Genomic DNA, 10,502 nt, shown 5'->3' with positions numbered 1-10,502 from the left:
AGGTATCAAGCCTCCCCATGTCACTGTTGTGTACACTAAGCTGAATTAATTAAAATATGTTAACAACAGCCTTATTTGGATAAATATTTTATTTAAACTATGTGCTGTAAAATTTTGACACGATGGTTCAATTTTCACAAAGTTATTGAGATTTTTCGGAATCGTCTAAAAGATTTCTGAAGGACTGAAAACAAACCATCAGCCGTCAAAAAATAATACAATGTACAATCGAAATCACTTGTAGCCAAAACATAGTCGTTTTGGCATAGTTTTGAAAAAAATATGCTAGAAGAAAAATGTTTTTGATTCCGAGCAAATATGAGGGGAACAAGTCTCCCCAGGGATCAAGTCTCCTCAGTCTCCCCTATGGTTCATTTTGAAATTGACTAAGTTATTGCGGAAAAGTTCTCAAAATACCAGCAACAACCCAAGTGGTTTGGAATCCGACAAGTATCAGAATTTCACTTTAAAGGCTTATTTTTTCTACTATTAATAAACAATTTAGGTATTTATGGACATTTTTTTTAATTGGATCTGTACACACTGTATTGAAAACGAAATTATCACACTAACATTATTATTCCATAATTATCTACTTGGGAACGTCTGACCAGTTATGGGAAGCACGGGAGCTCTTGCTCAGATTTTCGGATAACCCTGGATATTATCAAAACAATTCCGAAGCATACGGGAAGGGGGGACAACTGTTGGTCCGGAATCGAGCATTGCTCGCTCGCAAGGACTGCATTCGCTTCGTTCGTTCGTTCGGTTTCAGTTGGTTATCAGCTACCGAGGACGCAGGACGTGCTTCGTAGGCTGTGCTTTGGTGTTTGTAAGAATTTTCAAGAAGCAGTATTTCATCAAAGGGGCTACCTTATACACAATTGCTGGAGCTTGCACAACCGTTGCCCAGGATAGGTTTACGTTGCATGGTGCTGCATGGTTGCTTTTGCAAAGTTGGGGATTACCGCTAGGTATCTATCAAACCATCTGGTGTGATACGGTTCTGCTTGGAATAATTACCTTGCGGTTCGGTGCCAGTGTAGCCCCAGGAAGAGGGTGAAAGTGAAAAGAGTTTGCAGTGTAACCGACACTGGATCGTTCGGTGTGTGCCCTGGAAAAAGTTTGGCGGGGATATTTTTGCACCTTACAGTTTTCCTTTGGCTGGATAGTTGTGGTTTCACCTTACGGCTTGGGGCAGAATAGGTATCCCCGTGTTGTCACCACCGTGTTGCGAAAAACCGAGAGGACAAACAAGGATCTATAGCATCTGAAGACAAATAGGAAGGGGGCACAAGCGTGTGTAAATGTGACGAGTTTAGGGTGAAAAGTGCGGTGGCGGGAACATAGCCAAGGAGTGTTACAACCTGTGGCGAAAAGGCAGACCTCAGAGCACAAAGTCTGGGTGAAGTGAAACATCAAATTTTCCGGCAGTGCCACATAAAAAAGTTTGCTTCAGTGAATACCGAATCGGCTTTGCGATCTTTTGACTTGATTTGCAATAAATTTTGGGATTCGTTTTTCACGCTTGGAATCAACAGATGCTAAATTCCACTGCTGAGCGGAAATGAGATAAAAATAGCGAGTAAACAGCCTGTTGGTAAGTAAACCCGTGAATTCTAATTTTCATCCGATTTTTGGTTTCTTTTAACTTTCGCTCGGCTGAGTTTGTCTTCTAGTTTCCAAGTATCCGACCATCAAAGCATTGAACTGCTAGTCGCCGCTCACACAGTGAAGATTTTATCACACATTTGAACGGAGGATAGACTTTTGATAGACAGGATGAGAATTCTCGTTAGCTTGATCAATCATGCAACGGGGACACATGTACGGGTACCTTTTCACAATGGGTGACCTAGAAAATGCGCTTGCAGCAAAATGGCCAGGGTTGGGAATGAGGAAAAATAAGGAAATTCCACGAAGGCCGCTCACAACTGCCATTCAGTCACTTATATGGTTTGGAAAACATAAAAAAAATGATGAATTTGTGATGCTCATGGTTTTGCGTCTTGCATTTATCGTGTGTAGGCAATTTATTGGTAAATGTGTTTGGCGTACAAATAAAAAATTGCCCAAGTTAATTTTAATTTGTGACCTCGAGTTTCGAGAAAATACTTTATAAGCTTCACATGAATTCTACATAGCTGAGCCATTACACCTGCAATACCATGATGATGGTGTTGGGGCTCAATTTACTTTTCTAACCATGAATGCAAAAATTGGGAAAGAAAGCTATGTGAAATGTAGATGTGCTCACAGTACATGATGCTGAGAACTAGACTCTGCCCCAGTTGGAACAGCGAACAGGAACGAAAATAAAAAATAAAAAAGGAGATACAATCGGAATTCGTTTTACACGGTATCACGCACTTAACGCCCACCGATTAGTTTACTATATGATTCAGCTATATACTAAAAATTAGCTCATTCAGATGCAAGACCGTCGAGACATCATCACGGTGGACGTAAAGTACCAACCACCGTGTAGAATGAATTCCGACTGTATTTGCGTTTAGTTTTCCAGTCAGTTAGTGCAGTCAGTATCATATGAGAGTTTAGATTGCCACAGAGAGTCAAACAATGGATTGAGTATGGTTTGCTGAAACTACTGTACTGCCGTGAATCGCATATCTGTCCCATTTGCATAGGAAATCCAGCAAAGATGGGACTGATATGCGATTCACGGCAGTGTATCCCTGTTTGAAATGGCTTTAGGGCTTTAGATATGTGTGCACTGGAAATTTAGATTGCATCACAGAAAAGCACAGTGGTGAAAATTCTTTAACCCAATCCTACAAAACTAATTTCCATAAACAAACATCATCCTAATCTCCACAAAACCTACTCTGAATTCAATTCTTCGGTAGCGGTGGAGTTTTTGCTGCCGACATAAGAGGAAGAAATGATGTGTTAGTGTTGGTAGCTTGAGTGAAATTGCTTTATACGGTATATTTTTTCAACGCCATGATTTATCAACTCGTACTGCAAACCCCTTTTAAGTTATTTTCATACAAGCATTTTACTATCAATTTAACTTTTATTGGTTAAGGGCAGACTTCTTAGAATCCCAAAATGGCCGCCACAATGGCCGACTTTGGCACCAACTCACGATTCCGAGCGCGCAAATGTCTTCGTAAACAAAACCAGCGCACCTGGTCTTCTTATTTTAAGCTTATTACAAGTGAGCAAGAACAGAATAATAAAATTTATTGTTGTTTGAAGATTATTTCTTGAGATTTGTGCATCTGAAGTTCTGATGCACTGTTGAAGCGGGATTTCAAGACGTTTGTTCTTAAGGCGAAACTGGAAGCATTTCTTCATTTTTATGGTTTTTGATTTTTTATTAAATATCGAAGCAATATTTTCAAAATCGGTTTTCGTGCACATGTAGAACATGGATCAAGGTATCTTCTGATTTTTGTTTGTGGTGGAAAAAGTTTTCCATTTTTGCAGAAACCATTTTTTTGTGAAATTACATTCAAAAACGGTTTCTGCAAAATCAAAAAAACATTTTCCACCACGAAAAAAAATCAGGGGATATCTTGATCCATACTCTACATGTGCACGAAAACCGATTTTGAAAATATTGCTTCGTTGTTTTATAAAAAATCAAAAACCAAAAAGTGAGGAATTGGATCCAGTTTCGCCTTAAGGCGTAGAATAGTTATTTATGCAACAAGTTGCAAAATGATGATTTTTTCAGCACGAGTCGTACATTTACGACAAGTGCTGAAAAAATCAAGTTTTGCAACGCGTTGCATACAACATTTTTTGCAATTATGGAAAATACCCTTAAGTACGATCATTTCTGACTGCATAGACAGGTCTCAGCTGAAACCACGTGCGAGCATCCATGCGCACAAGCCCATTTTTTCAATCAGGTAGGCTATGTTATTAAGTGTCACAACTACTCAGAGTCGCGTCGTCAACGAACGTTTTTTATACTGCTGCTTCTAACCCTACGTCTGTTTGGTGGATCAAATCTGAATTGGAATCGCTTCTATTCAGGTTCGATCTGCCGAGCAGACATAGGAGCAGCCATCGAATAGACAATTGTATACGGAAGAACATTAGTGCTTCAGGAAACTTGTGAAAAGTGTACCATTGCAAAGGTGCCGAAAAGTAGTACTTTTCGGCACTCTTAAAAGTGCTGAAAAGTACTACTTTTCGGCACTCTTGAGCTAGTCAAGAAAAGTAGGCCATTTCTACACAGTTTCGGCAATTGAAAAGTGCAATCTTATGGCACGTAATTGCAAAAAATGTTTTTCGTTTTTGCAGAAACCATTTTTGAACAAAATGTTACTAAAAAATGGTTTCTGCAAAAACGAAAAACATTTTCCACCGCGTAAAAATTCAGAAGATACCCTGATCCATACTCTACATGTGTACGAAAACCGATTTAGAAAATATGTATTGCTTCGTTATTTAATAAAAAATCAAAAACCGAAAAAATGAGAAAATGCTTCCATTTTCGCCTTAAGACCAAGCCCACTCGTGGGCTTCATACTACACACGCAACAGCACGTCGTTAATGATTTTTAATTTCACTATCCACCCATTTTCGCACCGGTCGTTCGTTTCCATGTGAGTAAAATAATGATCGGTCGCCTTTGCGCACCGGTGGTCTCTATTCTATCCGTACCATCGGTTTTTTGCACTTCTGTAAATCATCGCAAGATTTTGTGTATTGCAAATCTTAATTAGTATAATAATCTGTGCTCATATTTTGGAAGAAGGGGTTTTGGATAAGACTGAAAACAGTTAGTAAAAATTGAACTCAAATAAATAATTCCCTTGGAGATTTGTACCAGTTTTGGTGCGTTTAAAGATATTATTTTCTCAATAATGTATGATTGTATTTAATCTCGGAATTCAAGCAATCTTTTTTTAAATTATGTGTTTGTTGCTTACTGTATGACTTGTAGGTTGAATTTTTATCTAAAATAATATCCATCTCTTCGATATCCATGTTGCCTTTCTCGTAAGAAATTTATCTGAATTTGAGATTTTGAGCATCTTTTTAATAATTAGGTTTATTGAATAATTACATCCCTTGCATTTCCAACACATTTATAACGTAGTTGTCTCCTTTACAACTTCGCGTAGGTCATGATTTTTGAATCCTGGCCATAGTAGAAGCTATCTTCTAACAGTCTGCGATAAGTTTGCGTAACTTTTTTCATTAACGTGTATTTTAACTTCAGATTATTCTATACTCAGTCACAACCTTTTAGTTACAAAGCATCAATCGGAAATCTTAATATATATTGCGATCCTTTGGATGCTGGTTTATGAATATTTTGTTGGAAGCAGATTCTATGCGCTTGAAGTAGACTGCGTATTTGTCAAAGTACATAATGAGCCCACTCTCCTTTTTGGCACTTCATACAACAATTGATGTATTTAAACATCCAACACCTTGCTTTTTCTATAACGAGGAACCTACAATATGGCAGTCCTGCACACCGCCTATTTTAATTGGTGATACTTGGCAGCTCGACTACATTTTTTTGAGATTATTATCGGTATGATTAAAGTTTGTTTTTACAAAACAAAAAAATACTGAAGTGTTTCTATGATATCTGAATTGAATTAGGTACAGTCAAAGCATCTTTGAAAAATCGTAACTACTCTTATCTAATCTTATACATACGCAGCCAGTACGGAATCACCCTGGAAAGCAATCCTGTTACTTTTCTTGTCAATATTGATGCTTGCAGCATATCATAGATTTGACACATGCATCGGAGCGGCCAGGTCTACTGCGTTGTATTTACGCGCAAAGATGATGCTTGGAAATACTTGGAGTACAGAATATTTTCTTTCGGCAAGGTACTTCTCGAATTTACAGGGGAGGAAGGATGCGTGGACATATTGTACCAAACGATCTAGATAACATGAAAATATATGAAAATGTGGATAAAAGAGCTGTGAATAAATGTGTAATATTGGAAAGATCTCCCCAATTGTTGGGTTGTTTTTATAGATCTAATGTCGAACCTCCTATTCTGTGTGATCGGTGTTATTCGCATGGGGTCTTCGCAGTTTTTTTCTGCTTTGCCTTATTGTTTCTACAAGGGTGAAGTTACCCATTTCGCACACTTTCTTCCTAATGTCTCGTTTATTTAATTTATATTTTTAAATTTATATTTAATAAACCACCCACTGACGACCACCATTTTCAAAAACAGCAATCAAACCAAAACTCCTTTGCCTTTTCCGAAATATTCACGACAAAACGAAAGGCGAGGCACAGCTCTTTCAAAGCGGGGGATCTCAGCCCGGAATGTGAAGAAAGAAAACCTTGTGGTCACTTATTACCGTCAAATGGTATCTTTCCGGGCTAGAAAATACGCACATCTTCCGGAAATCTGCGACGGATGGCGATAATTTTGGAACTTGTCGAAACGAACTTCGCGAGTTATTTATTTGGACATTTTTTTAAATGTGCGAAACCAAACTTTACTTGCTGCGTAGCAACCCCGGCTCAAACATGTACGTGTTAAAATAACAAAACTCACTGAATCACTATACATTTCTTCAAATATTAGTTTCGAAACGATCGGCCGAATCAAAAACTAAAGGTGTGATTATGAACAATCGTAACTATTTTTATAAGAAAATCAATACATTTTCGTTATGCATGATCCTGAAATTGGCGAAGAAGGGAAAACTTTATTCATAACATACTTATGCAAAGCTTGTCAATTTAAACCTATTATTTTTCTGCGTTTGTATTGTCACTCTATCACAATTGTATGTCAGACAATTTGTTGTGTTATTCGTGTAACGATCTATGATATTGTTTGGTTGAAAATTTCAAAGCAAGTAAAAATAAAAATTTTAAATATTTGATGCAAACTAAAATAAATTCCTACCTATACAAAACAAGAAAATCATTCTCTCGAAACTATATACCTGGCAACAAATCCATACTCATGTTCTTTCGTCTCCTCTTTACGCTACCCAGAGAGCTAAACGCGAGAGAGCGCACGAGCCTACGGATAGAGACCGTACTTTGCGTGTCTTTATATTCTAAGCCCTGCTACGAACCGTACGTAAACTTTTCGCTTCCGAGTCCTACTTAGCAGCGACCGGTGCGGTTCACTTCTTTGATCGGGGCTCTACTTAACGTTAAAACGCTTGATTGAGCCCATGAGTGGGCTTGGTCTAAGGGCAGACTTGTTAGAATCCTTAGATGACCGCCACAATGGCCGACTTCTGTCCCAACTCACGATTACAAACATACAAATCTCATAAAAAAATAAATCCAGCGCACCTGATCTTGATATTGTAAGCTTATTGCAAGTGAGTAAGAACAAAATAAAAATTTCACTGTTGTCCGAAGTTCGCTTCTTGAGATTCGTGTATTTGAAGTTCTGGTGCACTGTCACTGAGATTTTAAGGCGTTTTTCCTTAACCTTTACGTCCCTGACGTACTTTGGGCACTCAAATCTTGATGTTCATTTGGCTCTATTTTCTTCAATTTTTACCCGATTCAGATGAAAATTTTACAGAACAACCGGAAAGTACTACCGTTTCATAGAATGCACCGTGTCAAGTTGGATTACCGGTTCTGGATTTATACGGAAACCCAGTGGGGAACGTCGGTTTGCAAAATGAGACCATCTGCAAACAATTTGCTGTACTATAAAGTTTTGGCTATTTTTTAATTAATGGCCTATTCTCGATAGATACATCATTGTAGAATCTACATATGGTCTTGAACATCTTAACGAAACGTGTTTCCACGAGTCAGAATCAATTTTGAAAATTGGGACGAAAATCGGTAAACGCCTATGCAATGTTTTGTATATTCATGCAGTTGAACTGCTCTGTCAAAATTTGTTAATATAAATTGTGAATACAAATTAAAAAGAAAAGACAATATGCGTAACACATAATAATATGTTGATGTACAGTTAAAAAAAAATGCGCAGTTTATTATTTGATTGCTAAATTCACTGCGTGAAGAAAAACCACCAAAGTTATCCCGTTTTACGATACTTCGGAATCCGGAACAGGCCAGTATAGTTCCAAATGATTTTAAAGTATCCGAAGGTATGAATACTTTATGATGCAGATGTAAAAACTTGATCCATATAAAATCTGTAAAAAACAACGAAAATGTCTCATTTGGCCAACCGACGTACCCAACTGGTTTTCCGTATAAATCCGGAATCGGTAATTTAACTTCACCAACCGGTACATTCTATGAAATCATGAAATGGTAGTCATTTCAGGCTGTTCTGTCAAATTTTCATTAAAATCGGGTAAAAATTGAAGAAAATAGGTAGAGCAAAATGAATCTCAAATTTTGAGTGCGCAAAATACGTCAGGGATGTAAAGGTTAAGAAGATTGGCTCCAGAGGCATGTTCTCCTCTATTTGGGAAATTTTTGCAATGGATATGGCCTTAGTCTAGACACAAGAAGATTAATAAACGAGGCAAATATGCTTTCGTGCACTACTTGCTTTAGTTATTTACAGCTAGGCTGAGTGTACCAGTTATTACTAAATTGGTTCCATATTTGGCCATACTGGTTATTTGAGATAATTGAAAATTTTGCATCATTTCAAGAGTCATTAAAATATTTAAAGATACATTTAAATGATTGCTATTAATACTTTCATAGTAGATCAAAGCTTGAAAACTTCTTAAATTTCCACAAATAGCGAACCACTATGGCGGTAACTGGTACACTTACTCTGTTTAAGTTTTTCTGTTGTTAGGAAGAAATGAACTGAAAATTATTTATCTTTGTTGCTAAATAGACAAGGTAAAGTGTGTAATGCATGATATAACTATGCTTCAATCCCCCAGTTATTATACGACCATACGAAACAGAACATAATAAACGTCATATTTTAGAAGTGCATTATTACATCAAAATTAAATTAAACATAATAGACAACGTTGAAGACATATTTTCAAAATTTTATTGAAATGATTTATTACAGTTATAAGATTTATATGTTTAGATGCGACATTAAGCTTATTAACAAACTTTACTTTGTCACCATCTAGGGTCTTGAATCATTTGCGCATGTGTACCTTTTTTTTAATTTTTATTAACGTGTATTTTAACTTAAATGCTAATTCTACACTCCCATGTGTACCTGTTTTTGAGACTGGCCGCTAAAACTAAGTCATTTTTTTACATAAAAAACTTAATGTTAGACACACGGTGAAATCAATTAGTATAATATTGAATAAGTTCGAGTTGCAAGAGCCCAAACTAGGTACACCTGCCCAAATGGTACTGTACAACAAAAAAATGTTAGAATGCCGCAATAGTAAACACCCACTTGCAATAAAACCTATGTGATAATGAAATTCGTAGTTGGCCCAACTTGCTCTGATGATGCGTTTTTCACGACTCACATTGTTGTCAGCCGCAAGTAATAAGTTTTTTTTAACCTTCTAATACCCAAACCCGCCTTTGTTTGAGCGCTTTTGTATTATTTTCTTCCCTGGGTAATAGTAACTTTTATGTTTTTGGCTGATATCACAGCGCAACATTTTTTTTGTCTCAAGAGCAAACTTATGTGTCTCTGACAGATTTTGGACCGCTGAAACCGAATCCGGGCTCAAATTTGCTCCAGCACGTCACAATTTTGAGTTATACCTCAATTTTCAGGGCAAAATATGCGATTTTGGGCTTTTTTGACTGCAAGCCATTAACCTTCCTTTTGCATCACGTTGGCAGCAGCTCGCTGATGTAGTGTACCGTTTCGGTAAAAAAATGACCCTAATGCCAAAGGAGAGTTAAGCATGGAAATATTTCTTTTAACCAATTAAAGGATCATCTAAATTAACGACTCATGCAAAATATTTCATTTTACCTAATCGAATTTGATAGTTTTAAGCGATTACTGTAAGGTACGGTATTTCCCATACAAGTTACCCTCCAAAAGTTGCATGCAAGTTTAACTACTAACATAAAATGCTTCAATCTATTAAATTTAATTTGGTAAAACGAAATATTTTGCATGTGTCGTTAATTTAGATGTTAACCCTCTAATACCCAAAGTTTTGATTCATTTTTCGTCATCTAAAATTGATTTAAACATGTTGTGGAAGATGATTTCGCTCAATTCTCGATTTCGTGATTTTCGGTTTTTGATTTTTTAATTTTTATTTTTGAACATACCCACACTTTCATACTTTTCGTGGAAGCCTATTTGGGGTACGGATTTTTTGAGATGAAAACATTTTTAGGTTTTATGATTATAGTTGAAATATTTTCATTTTAATTTTTTTTTCATGGAATATTTTATTTTCCGTGTTACTTGAAGCAAAACTTTTTTAGAGTGTATTCGTCTCCCTTAAACTATTATACTATAGTAAAATGATTTGGGAAAAATTTGAAATATGTTAATTGTAGCGATTTAGTACAAAATAAACAATGAATTCTAAAAGGTGTCTAAAACATCATTGTTTCAGTGATTAAAAAAAAAATGTAAATACGCTTCAAAATACACCAAAACAATTTTGAGATA

At 36.5% G+C, this 10,502-nt stretch overlaps 1 protein-coding gene across 2 annotated transcripts in view; it reads left to right on the top strand.

The window, feature by feature from the left end:
- Positions 1-604: 604 nt before the first annotated feature.
- LOC109408897 (potassium voltage-gated channel subfamily H member 8) overlaps positions 605-10,502 on the top strand; it is a 160,966-nt gene continuing 151,068 nt past the window's right edge. Inside the window, exons 1-2 of one of the 2 annotated variants that reach the window (XM_062851994.1) lie at positions 605-1,448; positions 1,542-1,600. The gene's annotated coding sequence lies outside the window, so the exon portion shown is untranslated. Of the gene's footprint in view, positions 1,601-10,502 lie in introns of both variants that reach the window. The other variant, XM_029872948.2, reaches the window with a different exon arrangement.

Source organism: Aedes albopictus, chromosome 2, assembly GCF_035046485.1.
Source record: "Aedes albopictus strain Foshan chromosome 2, AalbF5, whole genome shotgun sequence".
Lineage (NCBI taxonomy): Eukaryota > Metazoa > Arthropoda > Insecta > Diptera > Culicidae > Aedes > Aedes albopictus.
Note: the sequence above shows the minus strand (reverse complement) of the source record. Positions and strands in the feature narration are given on the sequence as shown.